This window comes from Rhineura floridana, chromosome 13 (genome assembly GCF_030035675.1).
Source record: "Rhineura floridana isolate rRhiFlo1 chromosome 13, rRhiFlo1.hap2, whole genome shotgun sequence".
Lineage (NCBI taxonomy): Eukaryota > Metazoa > Chordata > Lepidosauria > Squamata > Rhineuridae > Rhineura > Rhineura floridana.
This window is the reverse complement of record NC_084492.1, coordinates 40352490-40378396: the sequence shown is the minus strand read 5'-3', so window position 1 is coordinate 40378396 and position 25907 is coordinate 40352490. Positions and strand designations below refer to the sequence as shown.

The 25907-nt window shown below is 42.9% G+C and overlaps 1 long non-coding RNA gene across 6 annotated transcripts in view; it reads right to left on the bottom strand.

The window, feature by feature from the left end:
- Positions 1-25907, bottom strand: part of LOC133369254 (uncharacterized) — a 141209-nt gene that overhangs the window by 96058 nt on the left and 19244 nt on the right. The window contains exon 4 of one of the 6 annotated variants that reach the window (XR_009758846.1): positions 1994-2499. The exons of the other annotated variants lie outside the window; for them this stretch is intronic. This is a non-coding gene — a long non-coding RNA (uncharacterized LOC133369254). Of the gene's footprint in view, positions 1-1993; positions 2500-25907 lie in introns of those variants that run through there. 6 annotated transcript variants of the gene reach the window in all.

Below are 25907 nucleotides of genomic sequence, written 5' to 3'. Positions count from 1 at the left end.
TCACCTTTGATGTCCAGTATGCACACTCTCCTCATCCTCCGGATTTTATTTAACCATCGCTAGTGTCCACTTGCAGCCTCCATCAGCAACAAGCCAAGGCAAGCCTAAATCCCAATTCCTCGCCTGCTTCCCAGATTGTAGAAAAACAGGATTGTGCACACACAGAGCAGTTCAGATACCTGCTGCCTCCTCTTGCTACCCAATTGCTACTATTACCCGCTCAAATGACACCCAACAATTTCCTGCAGGGACGGGTGCCAATTTTGCTTTCAGTTATAGCTGCCATGAACTAAACTGTGATCCTTTAAAAGCCAACCAACACAACTGCCATCTACCATCTTTATGTTGCACATCAGTGCACCTTCCAACCAGTTTTCCTTCATAAAGTTATTTATTTTTCACTGCAATTCCATTTCTAAACCAACAGAAAACTCCTGATTATCATATTTCAGCTTAAAGCACTCCCCAAACTTGTTTAGCAAAATTACTGTCAAGAAGCCATGTGTGATTACTGAGCTAAGCTCCAACCACGAACAGCTGCACTTTAGTGGCAGAATATGGCCCCCTCTGACCACACAGACATAACTGTAATGTAAATACAGCAAAATTAAATACATTTAATGTGACGTATGCATTGTTCCAAATCCTTCCCTTTGCCCCATTAACTTGCTTCCCTTTTACCATAGTGTAAAATAAAACTTCAACTGTGAATTATCATGCAATCAAAATTCCAATTTTAAGCCATTTCATTTGTAAGAGCCTGGAATCAGGAATCACAACTCCAAAGCTGGATATACAAGTCATGACAGCTGTGTATTATCCCCAGTATCAGAGGCAGAATGGGGGTCAGGAGCGGGAGAGGAGGCTTTTGCACTCAGATCTTGCTGTGGGGTTTCCATTGGGTCATTTGGTTGGTCACTGTGAGAACCGGACACTGAACTAGATGGGCCTTTGCTCTATTCAGCAGCCAGCCTCTTCTGATGTTCTTATGCTCAGGGAGGATTCATGAGGACTAGCACTTTTGGAGAGGCTCTCTCACCTCTCCATCAGTGCCTAATTCCAAATATGTGGGAGAAAGTCACTTCCTGATGATGTTAAATCAGCTTTCTCACTGTAGGTTGCACCCTTGGATGGTTTCCCTTCCCCAAAAGACGGAGGGTGTTTTCACATGAGAGGGCATAGAAAGCCCTCTCCCCCAAATTGTTTTGTGATGCAGATAAACAACCTTAATTGGCCAGAATGGTGATTCAAATTACAAATGCCCCAACAGCAAGTAGCATCCAGCAAGCACATCAACAGTGTGGTTCAGGCCTCCTGCATGAAAAACCTTTGACAGTTTTGTTATTACAAAGCTAAACAGCGAGGCAGCTAAAGATTTGCACTTGGAAGGAACCAGCCTGACTCACCCTATAAACTGAGATGAGATATTGCCACTTTGCAGTTCTGACTGATGAAAAGTCCCATGTGATCCGAAATACTGTACACACAGATTGTACAATCCTCCACATTCAGAGAAGCTGTGCTATTAAGCTAAGGCAAAGCTATTGAGATTCCATTAAAGGTACTCTGTGAGCAAAAACAGAAGCCTTGAGCAGAAATAACTTCAATCTATGTATTAGAGAGAGAGAGAGAGAGAGAGAGAGAGAGAGAGAGAGAGAGAGAGAGAGAGAGAGAGAGAGAGAGAGAGAGATTAAAGTATAATAGAATGTAAACCAGGTTGGAAAGAACCAAAATGATCTTTTACATCACAGGTGAATACTGGTCTGAATTAACAGCTCATTAAGCAAAAATCTTTGGAAGCCTGGATCTAAAAGGAAAATCACATTGATTGTCGTATATAATTTCCATTCTGTGGATAAATCTGAAAAGATGTCAGCAGGCCAAGCTCTTACCGGGCACCAAACGAACAGGTGGCCCTTGCCCTCCTGACCTGTGACATCAGCCACACAATCAAAACCCCTCGATTTACAGAACAAACCATTTGGTCTTGGTCTATGGCATAATACCTGCTTCACAAAATATGGAAACATTTATAACAAATGCCTTGTTAAATCCCAGGAGGAACGGAGTCTTATGATGTGAAGTATTCCCTCCAGAAATCTTGTAAATCATAGAAAAGTTTAACATATCCTGGGACAGGTTTGAAAATCTGTTTGTGGTTTCCAGTTCATTTTTGAACATTATATCTGGTCAAGCCACAAATAGCAAAAGGATCCCTTGACATTTTCTATGCCAAAAGTTTATTTAAATGTTGCTAGAGGAATGAAGTTACATGCCAGGCAAATCTGGTTTCTAAAAATCAATCAACATTTTAGTTTTTAAATTCTGTTTACTCTGTTGCTTTGTTTCCTCATAACCTTTGAAGAGCTTTTAAGCAACGAACGGCTGGGCTGGGCTCCTCTTACAAACCTTGCAAGGTTTTTAAGCCATCATGAATGCTTTCTCCTTATTTTCTTCTTTTTCAATATCATCAAGAATTTATATGGCTTTGGAATCTGCCTGGAGAGAGAGAGAGAGAGAGAGAGAGAGAGAGAGAGAGAGAGAGAGAGATGAAGCAACTTGCATCCCAATTCTAAACATTTGTACTGCTTGCCTGGCATTTCTGTCTCCCTGCAATTCCAGTGTAACGCTGAAGAAGGCAAAGGCAAGCAGACCCTGACACTGGTCAGTAACAGGCAGGGTGAGGCCCTTTCCCTGGAGGTCAGGGGGGCAGGGGGTGCTTTAGGGCAGGACATCCAATGGGTATTGCCCCTTTTTTGTGGGGGTCACCTGCCTGCTCCCAATGATGAACCTGTGCCATGTCCTCTCCTCAACCCAGAGGCCAGTGCTCAAAGTATGCAGAAAGATAGGTGGGATCTTGATGACATTTAGAAGCCACCATTCATGATTCATAACGCCCTTTTAACCACCTGAAAAACTAGCTAAGGGGGCCACCACAAAATGAAGGGGGCAGCCTGCTCTGCCCCCCCAACAGGGATTAGTTAAGGGTGGGAAGCTTTATAGTTTGGGGAAAGCCCCAGAATATGGAATGCAGTTCTCTCCACGGGTTCAGCTTTCAAACTTCATGCCTGAAACACAGTGACCTGACATTATTAGCACCAACACAGCTAGGAAGGGTGGATACGTAATGCCCCTAACAATATTGTAGACTTCTTCACACTTGCCAGGAGAATCAGACCCTCACTCCGTTCAGGAAACCACCCCCAGGGTTTCATTCAGTAGGCGACACTTGTCACCCTTGCGGAGGAGCGGCACAGAAGGTGAGCAGGTGATGCTTTGCAATCCAGCACCTCCTGTCCAAACTGAGGGTCCACAGGTCACTCTTTTCTTCTTTTGTGAAACGCAGAGTCACTTTTGAAAGGGACTGGATTACCAAATTAATTCAAGCTAGTCCCAGATAACCTTCAGCAGCATTCAAAAGCTGTTCACCAAAGATGTGCGTTGGAGCTGGCGATAAGATTTCCCTTTGCTGTTTGGCTATTTCTGCTACCGGGATGCTGCCGCCTCGTCGTGATCTCAATCATGTCTTATTCACAGAGGGGCGGGTGGGACCTGACACTTCCAACATTATACACATGCGTGTGCAGATTATTAAAATGAAGCTGTGTTTGCCTCTCCAGGTATTTCCTTTGCAGACCCTGTTCTGCTGAATTCTACTGTGGATTTCTTTTCTCAAATGAATATGGCAAGCACATTAAATGCCAAAAAAGTGGTGGGCTAGCATGGCCACTTAGATTTCATTTACAATGAGACAAAGAAAGTAAAGTAAAAGTTGTTCTAGACCAGAGCAATGGAAAAACTGTAACATTTTAAAACAAAAGAGGAGGGTTAGGGTTTCCATCCTATCTGGGAAGGGCAGCCACTGCAGGGCGGAGAGAGGCTTACGTCCCTTCCCACGAGAGCTGTGTGTGAGATGAGCAGAGAGACCTTTGGGTCCTACTCCCCACATTCACAAAAAAGTGTTGACATTTGGGGCTGGGGGGCAGCCCCAGCTTCCCTCTCCAGGCAATTCCTCTCATGTTCCTTGCATTGTTCTTGTGCACCACACAATTATTATTTCCATTTATAGACTGCTTACTATCTAAAAGATCTCAAAGCGCTTTACAATAGAATACACAAAGTACAATAAAAACATATCAACTTAATTTACAAAGCAAAATACATAAACAGTATCCATATCCATAAACATATACATAAACACAGTATAAAGGTCAGAATTCACCAAGGGAAGCCCGTAAGCCACCCTCCCTACTCTATGAAAGTGTCAGAAAACTGAAATTACGTTGACCTTGGAGGAGGGCGACAAGCAGGTAAAAGGTTATCATCGTTCTCCTGGTGCAGCTTGCCGCCATCTTTCTTGCTGCCATCTTTCTTGCCTCTCCTTCCTCCCGGGGGTGGTGGGGTGCCCGCCAGCTGCCAGGCTCCAGGACTCAACCGCGGTGGTCCTGCGTGTCCATTGTTCTGAAGGCAGAGCATCTCTCTGGGAGGCAGGTTGTGATCAGAGAGCAGGACAGGCTTTTGCTGGGGGCTGCAAACACACTGTGTAGTAGAATCTGGAGAAAACAACTCATAGGCAGTCCCTGATCTCAATCGGAGATTACAAGGAAAAGGAAACCGCTGGTCAATGGAGCTTCCTTCCAAGCAGGCACTGTGGGCTATAGTAGTAGTAGCAGTAATAATTCTATCCTGCCCTTGCTCTCAGAAGGAGTCCAGGGTGGCAGACAAATGACAAAACACTAAAAATGTCTACAAAACATCTTAAAAGCCAAACGTCTTTTAAAAAAATCTTTTAAAAAACTTCTCAAAAACTATTTCCATTCAAATGTGGGCTGAGGTACTGAAGCACCAGGGCTGGTGGAAGGTGGCTGCCGCTTCAGTGCAGGAGGAGAGGCCGTTTCTCACGTTTTGGACCAGGAATCCTGGGAGCCTGAAGAAGGCCTGACGCTTAGTGGCAGAACAGGACGGGCACAAAAGCTGGACAAGGAGGGGTGGCAGGAACAAGGAATCTGTCGTACACTGAGATACACCATGGGGTCCATCTAGCTCAGTATTGTCTGCCCTGGCTGGCAGCGGCTTCCCAGGGTTTCAGGCAGGGCCCATTCCCAGCCCTACCTGGAGATGCTCTCATTGGGGGTTGAACCTGGGACCTTCTGCATGCAATGTAGATGCTCTCAGCTGCATCGGCCCTTCTGGGATAAGGACAGAATGGATTCTGGCTACACTAAGTTAGTGGCTCCCAAACGTTTATTCCCGTGAACCAGTGAAAAATGGCTCAGGGTCTTCGCAGACGACTTCATGAGTTTTCTGCCTGTTGTAGCAATTGCAATGTGCTGTGCTAGATGCTGAATGATTTTTAACGGCATTTTCAGGGCTTCTTTTATTTAAAATGATTTTCAAATTAATTATTTCAAAACAATTCAAATTGTAATAAAATAAAATATGATATAAGAAATAAGCAATAAAAATACATTAAAAATCGATATGAATATTTAATGCAAACATGCTGCAGACCACCTGAATTAAGCCTGCGGACCACTGGTGGTCCACAGAGCACAGTTTGGGAACCCCTGCACTTAGCAATCAGTTGCCCTTTGCTTGCAATACAGGGGCAATGCTAGATCCTTAAAAGACTTGGGCACTGGCCCACAATACATACTTGCATAAACCTTGCAAAGTGGGGCCAAGGCCAGGTGATCCACGCCCAGGTGCAAAAGATCCTCAGCTCCATCCCCCTGCCCCACCCCCTAACAGCGGTTCTGCAAGGAAGGAGAGGTTGACAGCTCAGTGCAGTTGGCATGTATTGCGTTCTTTCCCCTCCAAAGGGGACTTATCCTGTAAAAACAGCCCCTTCTGAATACCCTGTCAACATTATCAGAACCTGATTATAATTTCAAAAAACAAATGTTTTTAAAAAACAGATTCACCATTTGAAAAGCCTCCATCCTCAAACACATACACACCACTCTTGGCCAAATCCTTCACAGTCAATTTTACCTTCTTTTCCATTTTCATACGTTGATTACACCAACATTTATTGCTTCTAACAAGCACTGAATGTCTAATAAAAGAGGGGGTACATTCAAGCCCTCATTACTGCCTGCCCTAGAAGTTTATTTTACTTCTAAGAAAACTTGTATTAGGGACCTGCTATTGATGTAATTTAATTGGGAGGGGGGAAAGAGAAGCATTTGTTTTTTATTTCAAAAACAGGTGGTTTTGAAATTCTGGCCTGTCAACATCACTTAAAACATTCCCATTCCGTGCCTCGGTGTAATACATTAAATCAGCATTTTAATTCTGCCCATGCTTTGTGGTTCCTGGCAGTACAATAAGATCTTCTGTGAAAGCACATCCCTAAAAGTCCTACTGAGTGATTAATTACAAGTCTGGAAGATATAAATATGCCTTTCAGTATGGACAGTATGGACTGCTGGCAGCAATGGCCTTTCACGTCCTGGAGGGCTCCTTTACTTAGCAGACATCTTTTTAATTCAAACAAGATCCCAGCTTCACTGGTCCTCTCCACCAAGAGCAAGACTGGCCTCCCCACTGGCAATGGAGGGCTTCTGATGCCTCATTAGCATCACACACAAACCTCAAAGACCACTTGGCAGTTCCTCCAGATTTCTATCAGCATCCCAATTCTCAACAAGGGGGAGGGGAGCAGGAGGACATTGTCATCTCCTGGCTCAGAGGACAATGACATCTCTTTTGAGTACAACAGGTAGATTTGATGTTGTTGCTTGCCGGTTCATCCAGAAACTGCTGTTGAAATGTCCCTCTGTTCCAAAAAATGTGTTGCCGGGGGGGGGGGGCTGCTCTCCAATAAACTCCGACCAGAACAGCCTGTCCCTTAGTGCATGGAACTAGATGTACAATCCTTTGCTCCTTTGCTAATAAAAACAATAAGGATAATTCGTGCTATTCTTGTGAATCCTGGGTCTGCAGCACTAGCTACCATCCCCATGGAGGTTAAGGCTATTTCTGGCTACTGGCCATGATGGCTGTGGATTTCACTTCCACATCCGAGGCAGCATATCTCTCAGTGCTGGTTGCTGGGGAACATGCGTGGGGAGAGGGCCGTCGTAGCGCTCAGGCTCTGCTTCCTGGTAGGACTTGGCCACTGGGAGAACAGGTTGCTGGGCTAGATGGCCCCCCTTTGGCCTGTCCCAGCTGCAGGGCCGTTCGGATATCTTTTCCATAGGAAAGTATGTATACACAATGATCAAGTGACTTCCCTCTTTTGTCTGCCATAAACAGAAGAAATTGAGAATTGGCTCCTTCACGTTGCTGGCAATTAAATAAAGACGCCACAGATGACAATGCACATATTTTCTCCTTTATGGATGCGACGTCCACGCAGAAAAAGAATGGAATGTGTGACATGGCTCAGAGCTCCCTCACAGCCCAGTCCAAAGCATATTTATGAGGGAGTCCTGTTGACTTCAAGTAGGCATGTTTAGGATTATAACAAAGCATGCTCTTTGCTTTTAATTCCTTCCATCCTTTCCATGGTCTCTTGGTTCCCTCCCGCTATTTGCCTCTTCGTTCTTCCAGGATGGACTATACTCAGCTTTCCAAGAATGGACTCAGAGGGGAAAGTGCACCTGTGCAGCACTGTGTCCTTGGACATATGGCAAGTGACAGGGGTATCACCAGCACCTGACATTTTCATTTTGCTTCTGTATCTATCTCTGCATACACATGCACACAAGGAACCTCCAAAATGGATATTAAAAATCTATACAAATATTCTAAAAAAAATGGATTAACCCTTGCAGGCAAAGAAACCATTTCACTTGTTGCTAATCCAGTTATGATTTTGCATCTCTTCTGGGAGCAAAAGGCTTGCACCTTCCTACTTCTCAGTGGCCATAACAACTTCTCTGACAACAGGGAAGGGACCACGAAGAGCTCCGTGGCAGAGTACTGCTTTGCAGGCAGAAGGTCCCAGGTTCAATTCCCACCCCCACCCCACCCCCGGCATCTCCTCTTGAAAAGGTTCTGGTGTCAGGGGATGGGAGCCGGTGGAGTTGGCAGTATTGGGTGACCAAAGCAACATATCTCTGCTTTCAAGGCTTGTAGTGGCAAAGGCAACATAAAATAAAGCTTGATGAAACAGATTGCAAATGTATGCAAACAAAACCAACATACTATATTTTTAAAATCAGGTAAGGCAAAGGGAGAGAGAGAGAACTAGAGACACTCTCATCCCGTTGTGGTTGCCCTAGACTTCTGTCTCCAGCAGAGACCAGCTCAAAATGTCTAAGAGAAAAGAGCTCCCTCTCCCCTCTTAGCAGGGCACCACGTGATGTGATGGTGGCACAGCCCAACCCAGGTCATGCCAAACAAATCCCTATAAAGAAGGAGGGGAGGATTTTAAAGAACATCGGGGGGGGCAGCTGAACCCTTCCTCTACAGCTGAATATTTTACATTCCTTAACCATCAGTGGTAAGCGTTATTGGCTGAATCATCTCCCTTTCAAATAAGCAAGCATGGACCTTTTGGAGAATCAGCTATGTGCTCTGGAGGCCATCTTGGGTTTTTTTCCCTTTTCAGCAGAGTATCCTGTGGCTCTCTATGACCCCACTTTATTGAAATCTTTGGGCTCAGGACTGGAATGGCCAAGACAGGCTGTATGGCTGCAGCTGGGCTGCTCGCTGGCTCCTGTGCTGAGGGAGGAGACAGCAAGAGTGTCCGCAGGGGGTCAAGGTGGGCAACTTGGCACACACACCCTTCCGTTCATTCCAAGTACAGAAACCAACTGGACTGGCAGCTAAATCTGACCATAACCCTAGCAATGAGACACCGTCCTTCTCTACCACACCTGCATGAAGAAGGCTCCTTTTGGGGTGCAGCACGGCTGACAATGTGGCCCTCACAACCCTGGCATCCAATCAAGGGAAATGGCTGATGGGCTGCTTCCCCCAACCCCGGCATCTGCTACCTAAGGCTGTCACCTCCCTCTGGCTAATAATAGGGCTGGCCCTGAGTGTCCAACAGACCACATCCTGGGACATTCCAAAAGGGAGGGGACATGTGGGAAATTCCAATGTGTGGGAGGTTTCGTCCTCAGTGGCGTGGATCATGGAGAGATTGCAGGTATACTTCATTATGAAACCTGACTTACATATATAAGCAGCAGCTTATCTGTATGCTATTTTATTTCGTGAGATATTTGATTGTGTTTATACACAGAGACTCCTGAACTTTATTTTGATTATCCACCCTTTATAACACCACTCTAACCTCAATACCTTGTGGAACGCCTCTCTCGCTACGAACCTACCCGTTCACTTCGTTCAGAATCTAAGGCCCTCCTCCGGGAAGCCCGGAGGGTGGTCACCAGATCTAGGGCCTTTTCTGTGGTGGCCCCTGAGTTGTGGAACAGCCTCCCCGAAGAGGTACGCCTGGCGCCTACACTCCTATCTTTTCGGCGCCAGGTAAAGACCTTTTTATGCTCCCAGACATTTTAATCTTTTAATCTTCTTAACCTTTCTAATCTTTTAATCTGTATTTTCTTTAATTTGTGCTGCATTTCATTTTTGTCGTTTTTTGTTGTTTGTTTGTATATGTTTTTGTGGTCTTTTATTATGATATATTGTATTTTACTTTGTTTGTTCACCGCCCTGAGAGCTATTTTTGCTAATGGGCGGTATATAAATCGAAATAATAAATAAATAAAATAAATAACAGTACTTTAAACTTACAACCTGTTTGAAACAATTACTAAAAAAAAGAACACATCGCACCCATACCAACCACTCATCCTCAAAATCAGAATGTGAAAGAAAGCTGGCTCTCACATGCAGCTTGTTATTGATTAATGACACAGGTCCCTTATTAATATGAATAGCGGGGGAGGGCAGAGAAAGATCAAAGGTGACATGTGAGCTAAAGGACATTCCCAGACGTTAGAAGATACTAAATCTCTCTCTCTCTCATAACAAGCTGTTTTCCTCATGTTTCCTTTGGGGGGGGGATCTGTTTAGTGAATGCCTCTCCTGGCTCTGCTTTATGAACCACGTCTTCCTTCCTTCCATCTGCAAAGGGCCGGCTGAGCTGCTGGGAAGTCTCCAAGTTGGCTGCGATTTCATTCACTCAAGCACAGCTAAGCATGTTAACAACCAAGCAGGGAAAATGAGTCACAAAAGGGCAGCAAGGAGGTGGACATTGTGCAGCGGCAGCAAACCTCGCTTCTTTGCGGCCTAAGGAAACATTTAATCTTCAGACAGGTGGCCACTTTTGACTATTATTATTTAACACTGAGGGGAAGTTAAAGCGGGAGTTAGCATCAAAAATGTGTAAGATCTGAGCTAAAACCTAAGGATATTCCACCATTTTTATGGTTTAAGATTTCTTTCCATACCACTGGAGCCATCTGTATCTGCAATTATGAGGAAAACAATAGGGATTTGCAATAAATCTTGCTTAAAGCTGCAAATTGTTCTGGTGCTTACAAGCAAGGATTATGAATGGCTTGTTTGTTTCTGGGCAGAGATACCTCAAGAGCAAGAACTGTGGGTGGCCCGAAAGGCTCAGATGCAGGAACAGCAAACAGACTTTCTACCGAGAGGTGTATTAGCCTCCATCAGTTACAGCTGAGCACAGCGCACATTTCAGGGCTGCACAACATCCCTTATGGGACTGCTGCAATATTGTTCTCACATCCCTTTGCTATGCCTATCACCAGGTCGATGCCAGCAGATTATGTCCGTGGCAGTCAATCGTTCCATATAAACATCCTCTTTGCCGCCAATTTTTGCCACTCTGTTCTTCCACCCCAGTTCATCTTAGCGTGACTAATGACATCCACCAAGAAGCGCAGCTTGAGACACAGCACTGTAGCAATCATTTGGCTCTGTGCATGCATTTTAATTTCATGCCCGGGGGGGAGGGGGCAAATCACCATTAGGCTTAAACAAAAATTGAGGCTTTATAATGTGCTGCGTTATGTGTATTTTTAAAAAGCTTCTCTCCAATTGTGTGACTTTCTTCTTGAAAGATGCTGCTACTACCTGGCTCGCCATGGGGGGGGGGTACAGAAAGCAGATTCGGTTCGAACCTGCTTTAAACGTTTCTTGATTAAAAAACACAAACCTGAAAATAAAATGTAAGTATATATATGATCACCTTGAGAAGTCAGGAACACACCCACAGCTTCAGGACAGCAAGAACTGTGGGCTGGCTTCCCTTCCCTGGCCCTCACAGCATGGTTTGGTCTGACAAGGCTGGCCACCCCATTTCAATCTTTCAGTGGGAGAATTGCTACGGCAGATCACTAACCTGACCTAGATGGGTTTCAAAAACAGCTGAAGTCTTTCCAAGAACAGGAGCGAGAAGGAGCAAGTGGGACCAAGGAGGAGATCTGAGGGGCCTGGCTGGTCTCCTCAGACCTGTCCTCTGAAGGCTGTTTTCCTTGCCTCATCCCACCCCAGGCTAAAAGAACTGGCCAAATGTTTGCCTTTGTTGATTTTGTCTAATCTCAATTTAAAGGCATCCAAATTGATGGCCATTGCTACATCCCATAGTAGTTGCTGTGAAACCCAAGTAGGGAGAAGGCCACTCCGCGCTCAGTGGGGCATCTGGCTGGCCACCATGGACAAGAGGATGCTAGACTAGATGGGCCGCCTTTGGCCTGAACCAGATTCGGGGCTTCTCTTATGTCCTTGTATGGGTCACAGTGTGTGAGTGTTAATGCTGGGAGAAAGTGTGGAAGATGCATTGATTCAGGAGCAGCCAACATGATGCCCTCCAGATGTTGTGAACTACAACTCTCATCGTCCCCAACCAGCATGGCCAAAGGTTAGGGATGCTAGGAGCTGTGATTCAGCAATATCTGGGGAGAAGAATGTTCTCCTCCCCTGCATTGCAAGTGTCCGTCAGGGTCAGTTTTATAGTTGCATCACACAAGGTGGCATGTGTGTAGTCAGGGCTATGAGCTGCTTCAGCAGGTGCAGATTAAGACAGCCCTTGGCAGATGCAGGGAGCTGCATGTATTGGACAGTGCTGCAGCAGCTATTGCACGAGCTCCCTGTAAGCTGAAGCTCCCAGGATCACTTCAGGGTGGTGTAGACGAGGGCCTGCCTCTGTCCACAGGAAGAATGCAAAAACGCTCCTCCTGCAACTGATGGAAGAGCCAAGCTGGTGGGAGGCCCTTGTTGGCCGGGCGAGGGGCACTTAGAGTGTGGAATCTGCTGAAGTTTCCTTCCCTTCCCTGGAGATTTCCTGAAGGAAGCAAAGGCCACTTTCTTTATTTTCTAAGTTTCAATAGCTGGATTGTTTTTCAGTCCTGAATCAGGGTTGCATTGTATGGCTACAGCACTTTAGAATTTCTTACTGAATTATTCTTGCTCCTCTGCTGTTATTGTCCTAGAAGCTGCACATAAATGCACAAAGAAGCCAGTGCTGCTTTTAGTTAACTTCTAATAGGAGAGCCTTCATCTGCCTGGAAAGCACATGTGGAAACTGCCACCCTTACGTACGTGTGTATGTGTGTGTGTGTGTGTGTGTGTGTGTGAATGGCAGGTTGCGGACTTTCAGTGGCAACAGCAATGCACTCTGCACGTGTTCAAGGGCACTCCCCTTCTGGGGGAAAGCCCTGATATTAAGAACACATTCAATCCTAGGCTCAATTTAAGCACAAGTTGATAGGCCCATCAATTAGCGTATCTCAATCAGGATCTGGAGATACTGTGAAACTGTGACCGATGGTGACCAGAAGAATCACAGGACCATTAAGACGTTCCATTTTTCTGCAAATTCACAATCTGTTTTAATACCTTAATGTTCTAAAAGGGGTAAATACATTAATGATTTCTTCTGCTAAAGAGCATTCTTAAAATAAATGTGGCACATTTTTTAAAGCCCTGAGACAGACTTTTCTGCCCCCTAGTGGGCAACAGAAAAATCACAGAATGACTCATGTCTTTCAGTGTTTTCTGCTCCAAAAAATTGGGGTTTTAGCAACAGTTTTAAATATTGTCGCAAAATACAGAAGGGATACTTTAGCTTGGCCAGAGAGAATATCAAGCTGTCTTCTGCACCAACCAAGGTATGCAGTTTAGGAAAGGTGGCCAGCAGCGCACACACCCTGCATCCCTGTGTTGATACATCCAGGGTCTCTGGCGTCAAGGCAGACTCCTTGGGGGCTACATGCTCCCCTCCCCATGTCCCCTTTCAACCGTGATTTTTATGAGCATGTCGTGAAGGTGTGCTCAATCTGGAGGGAAACCAGGTACAACAATACCTCTTACTCTCTAACATCCTTAATTCATGTCCAGCTTGCTCTGCTGAGTCCTGCGAAAACAACAGCAACAATATAACTGAACAAACTGGGACCAAAATCTAATGTCAGGAGATCACCCACTGATTCTTAACTGTGGGATGTGATAAAAGGTAAGAGAGATAAAGTTGAGGTTTGAAGAGGGATGTGTGTGTTTGCATGTGTAAAATCTGTGCTGGGCAATTCTGAAATCATGGAAAGAAAAATAAATCCAGGATTTTGTAATGTAATTTTACCATCATTACTGCTGTTTATTGATCTGTCAGTTTAAAGTGCCACAATATCATTTTCCCACTGCATTACATTATTTTATTTTTTAAAAAAACCTTTTAAAATAAAAATCCCATTTTGTGACTCAGGTATACCAAAGTGCTTCAGGCCCTTCTATGTGTCACGCGACATAAATCAAAAGTCATAAGGAAAACGTATCCCTCAAAAAGTGAGCTATAAACAGAAAAGTCTAAAGGATAAACTTTTCCCCCCAAATGCAATGAATTATGTTTGATTCATCTTTTTTCCTTCTGCATTTGCTGCTTTCTTACATCTGCTGTACTCATTTAGGATTTTTTAAAAAGATTTCCATTCATTTGCTGTCGTATGGCTCTCCCAAAGGAATTTGCAGCATTAATAAAACAGGTAGATGAACATTCTGAGTGAGAACTACAATGGAATTATTTTAATGTTCAACGGAATCAAAGCAGATTGGAAAATGACATGTAGAACACCTATAAAAGACGTGCCTGGGAATTAAAACTTACTGTCTTGCTGAGAAGAAAGGACTAAGAGCTGAACAGAAACCGTGGATTCTTGAGGATTCATAACAATAGCAATCTTAACTGCCCCACTGCTGGTCAATGTATTGAGCAAATCTGAAGTGGAAAGTCTTATGAGTAGGCCACAGTCCAAATGCAGTGGCTAAAACACATGTTTGCAGCTGAAATACATTCTCTCTGGAACTTAGCCTTCTGCCTGATAAAAGGTTCTGTGTAACTGGAAAGTTTGCACATTCCCAAACCAAGAGAAGGTGCTCTGACCTAATTTTGCATTTGTGTATCTTCACAGCCAGCTGACAGTGGGTTGTATTTTTGTTTTTGTTTACCTTTGTTGGCTTGATTTTATTGTATTATTGTATTTATATATTCCCGACTGTTTTATTTTATGTACACCGCCCAGAGAGCCCTTGGGCTTAGGGCGGTATATAAATTAAATTAAATAAATAAAAATAAACTAAGTCCTACTCAGAGTAGGGCCATTAACTTCAATGGGCCTTCTCTGAGTAAGACTAGCACTGAGTAACACCCTGTGCAGGCAGCATACATTATATTGATGGTTTGTAGGGGCCACAGTAAAAAAAAGGGGGGGCAGGGCTATTTGGAACAGCCTCCTCTTAAGTAGGCAAAATATAAACGAGCAGAGCTTTTACGCTGTAATTAGTGACAAGGGCAGAGGGTGCTTGTGAATCGGAAGATTTATTTATTGAAAATATTTATATCCTGCCTTTCTGCCTGACGGTGGTTGATAGCAAATGAAAATGGATATATAATAGCACAATAAGAAGATTCTTTGAAACTGCAGTGGTGACTCTGGAGCGCTGACTATGGCAAAGGTCCTCTGCCCAGGCACGAGATGTATCCAATGTCTCGAAGAATACAGGCATGTGCCCTAGGAGGAGGAGCAGCGTGGTAATGAAAATTACAAGTCATAAGAACATAAGAACATAAGAAGAGCCTGCTGGATCAAGCCAGTGGCCCATCTAGTCCAGCATCCTGTTCTCACAGTGGCCAGCCAGGTGCCTGGGGGAAGCCCGCAAGCAGGACCCGAGTGCAAGAACACTCTCCCCTCCTGAGGCTTCCGGCAACTGGTTTTCAGAAGCATGCTGCCTCTGACTAGGGTGGCAGAGCACAGCCATCACGGCTAGTAGCCATTGATAGCCCTGTCCTCCATGAATTTGTCTAATCTTTTTTTAAAGCCATCCAAGCTGGTGGCCATTACTGCATCTTGTGGGAGCAAATTCCATAGTTTAACTATGCGCTGAGTAAAGAAGTACTTCCTTTTGTCTGTCCTGAATCTTCCAACATTCAGCTTCTTTGAATGTCCACGAGTTCTAGTATTATGAGAGAGGGAGAAGAACTTTTCTCTATCCACTTTCTCAATGCCATGCATAATTTTATACACTTCTATCATGTCTCCTCTGACCTGCCTTTTCTCTAAACTAAAAAGCCCCAAATGCTGCAACCTTTCCTCGTAAGGGAGTCGCTCCATCCACTTGATCATTCTGGTTGCCCTCTTCTGAACCTTTTCCAACTCTATAATATCCTTTTTGAGATGAGGCGACCAGAACTGTACACAGTATTCCAAATGCGGCCGCACCATAGATTTATACAACGGCATTATGATATCGGCTGTTTTATTTTCAATACCTTTCCTAATTATTGCTAGCATGGAATTTGCCTTTTCCACAGCTGCCGCACACTGGGTCGACATTTTCATCGTGCTGTCCACTACAACCCCGAGGTGTCTCTCCTGGTCAGTCACCGCCAGTTCAGACCCCATGAGCGTATATGTGAAATGAAGATTTTTTGCTCCAATATGCATAATTTTACACTTGTTTATACTGAATTGAAAAGTCAGTTAGTCAAGGTACAGGGAAGTGTCATTTTGTCTTCCTTATTCATTGTCTAGCCCACCCTACTCTGCAGCTAGGTGCAGTTTACAGAAATGTCCTGATATACGCTACAGTAAACTTGCTAGCTTTGATCTTGCTGTGATGACAAGGGTCCGTCTTTGAGCTGCAAAGGGTTCTGAGAGTCCTTGACTCTTAGCCCAAAGCAGCCTCAGGAAGGAGGCCACCATCCCCCACCCATTTTACAGATGGGAGCCACAGCCGCAGGAGAGCATCTTGCCCAAGACTACCCAGGAGAAATGGCCACTGAATTATCCTCGTTGGACATCAAAAGTGGAGCACCACCACACTTCGTCCTCTCCCCCCACTTGAAAGCACATATCAAAGCTCAATTACTGTGGAAAACCTCCCCCCGCCCCAACTGAAACAGTCCCATCAAAGCCCAGTTACTGGTGGGATTCCCTTCATCCCCCAAATGAAACAGCTCCAGTTGTGAGCAAAGCAACAGACTCTTTGTTTTCACTTGAATATTTCATACATGCTGATTTGGAGCAACTAATATTTCTTGTTTTAATCATCATCATCATCAGGATGAATCCACTGTGATAACATGCTAATAAGTATGGTACATTCATTTGAAACCAAACACTGAGGCAATAAAGCAAGAGGTAAAAGTGGCACAGCAGGACAGTCCCTCCCTGCACGGAGGCAGCCGCTTCACCTGCTGTGCAGACCTGGGATCCGTGTATGTGAATTAACACTTGTTCTTACTTGTTTTCTCACCTTTTAATACGGCAGCTGTGGTGTGCTGCTTTATCTCCAACAAATGTTAATATGCAGCTCTAAAAAAAAAGCTCTCTTCCAGGCCCCTGATCTGTGGCAGAAATGTGACTGGGGTTTGCATGCAGAAGGTCCCAGACACAGGCTCAAGCAGGGAGAGGGGAGAAATTCAATCCAGGTTCCATGGAAAGGCAAACTTATTGAATTCAAACTTTCCAAAACTGTGTGTCAACCGAAACTCAGACATCCTTCGAAATTCACATTCTCCGAATTTTGTATGCAGTTTCCCAACCAACCAATGTGCAAAAAAGAAAATACTTTGGTCAAGTGTGCATATATTAATGAAAACAACATACAAAAATCATTATATTTGAGAAAACTGCTTTGCAAAAATGTACATATTAGGCAAAATTGCATATATACATATATATTAAGAGAAATTTGCACTAAAATGCTGATGAATTTTCATTAGGACTTTTTAAAATAAAATCACAAACTGACATGGAAATGTGAAGAAATGAAGTTAAGATTGGCAGAATGAGAAACTGAGAGAGAGAGAAATGGGTGTATTTGCCCCTCCCTCGGGCCACGAAGGGACTTTGACCTTGAATGTGAAGCATTTGCTGTCCTGCTAGACCTGGACACCTCTGGCATCCCCTCCCCCTGCTCCACGGTTGCTTCCAGATTGCTTATTGAGCATTCATCTTGATTTTTTTGCGGAAAGATTATATACCCTATAAATAAAATACAATGTTGGCTATTTATTGAGCATTTGTTCTGATTTGTTTGTGGGGAGGTTAGACGACATAATGCATCACGCAAATGTTATGCCACACTTTCCAGTATGTTTTCCCAGCACTTTCCCAGTTTGGGGGGGGGGAGCAGGTTTGTTGCACAAGAGCTCCAAATCAACTTTAATTGTGCAACCCTGGGCCTTAATTCCAAAGGCCAAACAAGACAAGACATTAACTGTCCCCATAGAGGATTTCCTCCCTATGCAAATGCCAACTTCAGATTTTCCTCAGGACGGCAGCATGGAAGACAAAAGTTTAACCTCTCTTCTCTCCCTGCTGCACTCCAAACAGTGATCAGCCCCACATCTGAAGCAATTTGCATCCTAGGGAGATGACGGTGGCCAGTGCTTCACCAGGCACATTGCTGCATAGTGTGCGCACATGAACAAATGTCAGGAAAGGGAAACAAGGGGCTGTTCAGAGACCAGCATTAGCCCAGGTATGTATCTACCCTGGTATGCAACCCTAGATTTCCAAGCCATCTTCATGGCAGAAGTAGTAGCTGAATTCACCTGCAGGCAGCATCCTGGTTAGGAGGAACTGATGTGAAGCCTCTTCATGCGAAGATTGCTCTCGGAAGCACATGGGGCACATTGCTATGCTATGCAAATTTGCCTGCCAGGTAATTCCCCCTTTCTGCTAGCTAAATTGGATTCAAAATGGGCATAAACAGAACAATCAGCTCTAAGAAACTACAGCAAATGTGACTAAAAGCCACCCAACTGGGAGGTGTACTTGCATGTTTAAATTGCTCACATGACTAATTCTGTCCTTCCCTTTCTAGTTCTGAATGACCTAGCTTCTGAAATAAGCCGTTTCTATATCAGAGGCACTGAGCTTGTTCTTGCTAAAAATACGTTAGACTATAAATTATTGTAACATTGTTGGCATTATATCTAGCTTAATAAGGGAAATGTAATTGTCCATGTAATTTGGTAATTTCATAATGACATATTGTTTATTATGCCAGTCTAGAATGCCTTAATTTGCTTTTATCTTGGAATAAAAGTTATCACAGGCTTCCCTGACTTTTTGTTTTAAATAGAAGTCATAAATATACAAGACACAGAAAACTATTTCTGTTATTCACAATGTTTCCTACTTTAACTATCACAGAGCCCGTTTACTTAAAAAATGGGTAAGCTTTGATATTATACAGGCTATGTTGCAACTTTTAAAAAAAAAAAAAAAACCTCAAAACTCATACAGATGCAAAGCCTGACAAAAGTTATGGTCATGGAACTGCCAAACACATCTGAATTGCAAGCTTGCAAAATCACAGAACTTGGAAGGGACCTCAAAGGCCACCTCCCCCAGCCAATGGACTACATGAAGCTGTAGCCTGGTCCAGCACTTTGTCTTCTTTTGAAAAATCCAAGCAAAGAGGTAAGTTCTGTGGTGTCAGGCAGGAAGTCTCCTGTGAAGAGTAGTGATGGCCAGGTCAGGGATAATGGGAGTTGAATGCCAGATGGGAGCTGGAGTCCAGCAACACGCAGAGGACCACGGGTGTAGGGAATTAAGAGATCTCTTGGCTACCATGATCTATAAAAAATGTCCTTATACCGCCAACAAGGACCAGTTGGCAGAGCAGAAGGGAAACCATCATTTCCCGATGAGTGATTGTTTCATATGTCTATGGTATTCTCCTGATGTTCTGAGTCCCAAATGGTAAAGGAACAGCGTTCTGTGCTATCTTCTTTCTCCACCCCCCTTCCAGGTCTGCCCTACTTTTTTATTCACTTTCTTTACTCTCCTTCCTCCTGCACTTGCTGTAGCTGCTTAATATAAAAAAGCTGCTGCGTGGCGGTTCATGATCAGGGCAAGACTCACTTGCTCCACAGAGATGCTGCTTTATGTAGTTTAATATAGAGAGTTGTCATGATGGCCCCAAAGAATGACACAAAGTCACTAGGGCACAAAAGCTCATTTAACAGGTATCACCTCATCTTTTTTCCATCTCCACCTTTAAGGATGCAATCCAAAATGCACTTACTAGAAGGTGAGTCTAATTTAATGCACTAGACCTTACTTCTGAGTAAATATGTTAGGGTTGCACTGTAAATTTACTTACAGTGCTTCCAACCGTCTTAACATCATCATCCATGATTGTGGGTGGGCAAACAATATCCATCCATCCCCAAAACAGGAAGAATTACCGCCACCACAATGGCTTCAGAAACTTCCTCCCGGACAACACAAGAAAGTTCTCCCCATTTTCACTCAGGGTCCTCTTTAATTTAATTTAAGTTAATGTAATTTAATGTATATGAATTTATATGAATTTAGTGGGCACTCTGCCTTCCTGTAGACAAGGCAATTAAGGATAATGATTCACTAACAGGCAAAAAGCCTTGCGGTTTAAGAATGTACCTATAGCCAACAGATACTTCTATAAAAAGCAGTGAAATTGGGTAGCTATGCACCAGGGGAGCAGGAGACCTGACCTCCTCTCTGAGATGTTGTACTGCCCTACAAATTGGTCAAAATGCAAACACCATTTGGGTTAGTCTTTCACAGTCCAATCTACTTCCTGTGTAGCAAGGAAGAATTTGGTAACATGGTAAGTAGATAGATAACAGATAACTATCTATTTGCAAAACAAGGAGACATCACATATATTTTAGCTCCCTGTATGACTGTTAATATGGATGTGGCTGGTTTTGTATGTATGCTGTTTTGGTGCTGCTTTTTTACTGAATTTTAGTGCTGCATTTGGGTTTTTGCCCATTTATGAAAATTGTGTGCATGTCACTCAAAGAGATTTTGGCTAATAAATATAAACAAACAAAGAAATAAGCAGAAGAATTTTGGCATACATTTTCCCCCAGTGAATTAAAATCCTGTAGAATTTAGTACAGACACTGTCCTACCATTGCAAAATTTGTGATGTACATTATAAAAGATAAAAAGTGTGCAGCATGTAGTGCACTTAAAGGGCTGCACACATCTTTCACACAGCAGCACCTGAGCCAAGATGCACGAAATGGCTTTTGCACCATTTTCCCTTTCTACTTTCAAGGGGCATTGACATGGAGCAGCCACCTGACAACATTCTGAAAATGGGATGTTAAAGCTGAGATGCTGGAAGATGTTGCGTTTAATAAAATCTACAGATGACCTTACTGAGCTTCCCTGCCTGCCATAAGTTTGAATTAATTGTATCATTTTACTTAAGTTTCCAACTTGCTGTGGTGTATTACCATATAAAAAATTAACTCTGCAGGATGTAATCAGTTTACCTTAATAAACCAACTTACCAGGACAAATGTGATAAAATTATAGTACCCCCTTGTGGTGTTACCTTCATACCCCAATAGCAAATTGCCTAACATTATATTTTAAAATCTTTTTCCACCAGGCTCAGTACATAACTAATTAACCTTTTCTAAAATCCAACAGCACAAAGGGGAAACTAAAAGGACTATCATCAGAGTCTGTTGGGGGATGTGGAGATTCTCCACAAACTGAGAAAGAAATCTTCAAGAGAATCCGTATGTCTTCATATATCAACAAAACTGGCGGACATTTTTTATATGGAAGAGTGGAAAGGTGTCTTATATTTGTAAATGGAACACCAGCATCCAAACAACGTTAAGCAGGGGCCCCCTTGGCCAGCCCAGGCTCCTCCTAGATTCCTTTTCACTGGGGCTTCTCTGTACTTTTCTACACATCATCGAGCCTGGATTAGTCCAACACCAAAATTGGCTCACAGACCCAATGTTCATGGCAGGCAAAATCAGTAGTTATGGGCAAGAAGATGATGTGCAGACAAAGAGGACTCAGGGTTCACTCTGGGAAAATGAGTCACTGGCCTTGCCAATTCATTCACATAGTCGGGGTCCCAGCTTGGCCATAGATTCACTGTGTGGCATTCAAGCCAGTTGCAATTTGGTTCATGAGGCTTTGAACAGGGTTGTTTATGGGACCGGGGTTGACACAGGGGAGGGACATTTGTAATAAGAATGAACATTCTGACCAGTGCTGGTGTTGCAATTCACATTAGAAACTCTCAGTGAAGTACTGATTTAAAACTTCGTGTGTGAAAACACCCTCAGTCTCACTGCCTCCATCTGAAAACAGAATTAATGGGTGAGAGAAAGATAATTACTCATCCTGTGGAGGACTTGAGTGAAATTAGCCATCACCTGTACATTTTACTATAGCTGGATATTCCAATTAAAAATTGCCATAGGGTCACTAACAGGGAAAGAGATGTTTAAATGTTTTTCATCTGAAGCACTAGCCTTGGATCTGCCTATAATCCAGGATGCGCTAATTCCCCCACCGCACCCCACCCTATCCCACCTGCAGTTTTCTTCACAAGCAGGAATAAAAACACCATAATTTATTTATTTGGCCAGTCTTAAACTTCCCTTTCCTATTCTTAGCAACTTTCTGAAATTCCACAGAAGTGAGTGTTATTCCCTCAGTGGCACATGTGAACAGGAATCCCGTGGCTGGGTACGTGGACACGTCTGTAAACTCATAGCTGGAATTAGCTGAAAAACAAATTGCATTTCTTGTTCTCTTATTTAAGTCAGCAGAGACCTTTTGAAAAGGCAGCTACCAGGAAGTCAGAGAATTACTGCAGAGAAATGTCATCATCACCCATCCTCCTCCTCTCTAAAATTTTTGCAGCTCAGTGTGGAAATATAGTAACTATTGTCCTCCCTCACTGACCAGAAAGTCCACACCGGTTTTAAACTGTATGTTGCTGCTTTCATTCATAAGTTTCATCTTCTTTTCTTTTTTCTTCTCTTTGCTGTGATTTTTCAACAGTGGTTAGCAAAAGTAGCTGGGTATGGTGTTTTCTGTTCTATTAATAATTTTTCATTCTTGTTAAAAGAAAACAAGGTAAAATTATGGCAACCATCTGCTTTTTCTTGTTTGGAGTTCTGTTGGCTGCCTCTGTATTCTCTCATACATGACTAATATGAAAGATACAAGACTAATAGGAAACATAACTGCAACTTCACTTATGGTTGGCTTCAGTTAACAGATGGTCTTTAAATGATCCAGCATAAAAGCACACATTTTTATAAAAACTGACCCCCAAACTGCTTCATACAGTAAAGGATTTTTTAGATCTTCAAAAACTTTAAAGAAGTTGCAGTATAAAAGAGGCCCTAGAGTACAAAGAACACTTATAATTTCCAACTTAAAATATCAGAGACAAAAGAGTTAACAATACAATAAGTATCAGAAATAACATACAATTCCCTTTGCAGCTATATAACAAGAGGCTGGCCACCTGGCAAAAATCTCTCCTACTCAAATTTTAAGTATGACCATAAAATTACAGCAAAATAATCTGGAAAAAAAATCTTGCCATGGCTGATACAGTCATGATGGACCAGTCAAGGCCAACATTTTCTATACCCTGGTTAAACTGGTAAGGAGATGTACTCAAGGCTCCTATTACAGCTGCTGCCTTTGGGATCAGTAATGTGCCATTATTCAGCCATCTCGAGCAAACAAACTGTGCTCCTCCATCCACTTCCTCCAAAGCAGTCCTACTGCTGGCTTTAGCAGCAAGATGCCACTGTTGGAGCACATCATTTCAGGACCCTGCTGTGGCACCAATTTCTTCATGAAACAGCCCCCTGTGTTTTACCAAGCATCTCAATGGCCACATGATGCTATGATAATCATACAGGATATACCCTTCATGTCAATGGAAGGCAACCAAAGTGAGCATCACTACCTGGTCGATACTCTCCAAAATAAAATCCTCAAATTAGAAGGATCACTTTGTCTGCATCGAAAGCTTCTGATGCCATGGTTTTTGTTTGCCATTTTCAGAAAAACAATTCCCTTGAACCTAAAATGGCAAGACTGAAATTCCAGTTCCACTGATTTCAGTGGAATATTTGGAAGACAACTTTCTTGGGAGTTGTGGTGCAGGATTACTGTCAGGTGCATTACCTAGATAACCGTGGTGGTGCAGAATGGGAAACAAAGCATCCTTTACTAGAGCAAGTCCTGACTGCGTTCACACTGCCCACTTGCTGGATTGTGGCAAAATTCTCCATTTACACTGAGCCTTATAAGCAAATTGTAAGACATTTCCAAAATATGAGAAGCTGACTGTTTCCTCATCCAACTCACCCTCTTGTTGAGAATAAACATACCCACTTTACTAACCGGCCCACTGCACTGTCATTCCCTCCTTCCCCAAATTTAAAAAACAAAAAGCTCACAATCGGGTAAATTGTGATGTGATGCTGGTTAACTTGTGTAATCTATTCACAAAGGCTAATCTAGAAGTTATTTGTCTTCATATTTAACTTCCCCCATATTTGGAAGACAGGTGAGTTGTTGTCTTTAGCAGAACTGTGCCAAGTCATGCCTATTTCAGAAACTTCTCCTGAAGAAGGAAATTGCTTAAGGAATACATTTGTCGAAAACTATACAATCTTTGCAATGTACTAGAATGACTAATATGAAGACAATGTTGAACAGTTCTCATTACTTTCTTTCTTCTAACAGTCATATTTTAATTTTGTTTTATTATAAGTAAACATAGATATACTTTTAAAAGCTTATTTCATGTCCCAATTAGCTTAAGCCTCAATTAATTTAACTATGGCTCAATTACGTTAATCAATGATATTGTTCGTTCTTATGTGGAGAACACACCCCTTCTGTGCTGTCTGTTTTTTGTGGCAAATGAATTTTCTCTCCTACCATTAATGGAGGATAGAAAGCAAAGTTATTATCTACCTAAGAGAGTGTGTCAAAATGCAGAACAGGACTTTGCTTCCCAACAAACACATCACAAATCAAGAGAATGGTTTCTTGGTATAAACATGAGGATTTTATATTCTCCTAAATCAGAAAATTATCTGAGTTTTCCTAACGAAGGAAGGATATGATCGTTTCTCCCACCCAATTTCAAAAGTGTTGTGCAAATAAAATAAAAATTAAGAGCAGAGGAATAAATAATACTGGCAACGAATAGAAATCGGAAAGTAAATTTGTATCACTCAGAGAGTCTGCTGTTCTAGAAGCATCATCAGCATCTGTGCCTGAGCAATCCATCATCATGGGGAGATGGAGGGCTACAGGAGCAGAGCCAAGCTACAAGCCAGAAAGACCAACACACACATTTTAAGAAGGTTATGGAACAAAAGAACTCATTTTATCACTTGGCTTTACCGCTTGAGAAAATGGCTCCTGGTGCGCTGAACTCCATGATAAATGTGCCCCCTCAAGATCTTTATTGCCCTTGTAAATCACAGGACTGACAGCAGTTAATAAGAAAGCTTTTGAGTGGTTTTGAAGTTTTGCTATGCTTTGTACAAATAAAGCCTCATATTAAAGAATTTGCTAGTCCTCAAGATATGGGAAAATTATTACAAGTGAAATCTGTTTTTAAAAAAAATTATGTTCCTTTTTTCATCCTGAAAAAAGAATATGTTACTAGGAACATGAGGCAATGAAGTAAATAGCTATTTTAATTTGCCTTTCAGATCAGAACACAACACCTCTGTCTTATAGACACTGATGTTGGTATGCTCAGATTTGGGGCTGGGAAGGGAGGGGAGAGTTTAGGAAACCCAGATTCCAGCACATGCCATAGAAAGGACCAGGATTTCTACTGCTATAATTCCCGGGGAATTACGTGCTGTATCTTTTCTATAGCAAGTAGATGGTTGTGCTCCTATTAAAAGTGAAGATTCCAAATACTGGTCAGAGAGGGTTATGCAACTGAATGGGACAACAAAATTATTCTAATCTATAGAAAGGAGGTGTCACAGAAGGCAGCTGCCATAATTGGATAATCCTGAATTCATATTAGGCACCTATCTTTTCCTACAGTGACAGCCTCATCCTGGACAACACACACAAATGACACCTTAATTCTAAAGTGATTTGCCCCAGTCCAGTGAATACAATCTCCACGTGAAAATGGATTTCTGCATGTAGATTTACTGTACCAGATGTGCTGACTAGGAGACGACAGACCACATCTAGCAGTGTGGTAATATGACATGCGTAACTGCACGCATTACCCTAAACCTATCTCCATGCATCAGCTCACGCGCATTAGCCATTATAATTCTGAAATTATAAGAAGGAAAGCAATTGTAGGTATAACACTAACTCAATATATCTGGGACCCTCTTCCAATCTTCTTTTTTAAAATAGTCCATATTATATCAGAGCTAGTGGCTCTAATATGCAGATGCTGATGGGCAACCAAGCATTGTGCATGGCTAGTAACACATGCAGGAAAACCATGTACAAACAGTATACAGATCAGTTTGGGATACACATTTGAACTGAGAGATGCCTGGGAAGTTCCATGCTCAAACATCTGCCACAGTTATGCTGGACTCATGCTGGCATACACAGGACTCGGCTCATGCTTAGATGGTGTGGAGGCTCCACTCTCAATTTGTGCATCTTGCTCACAAAGAG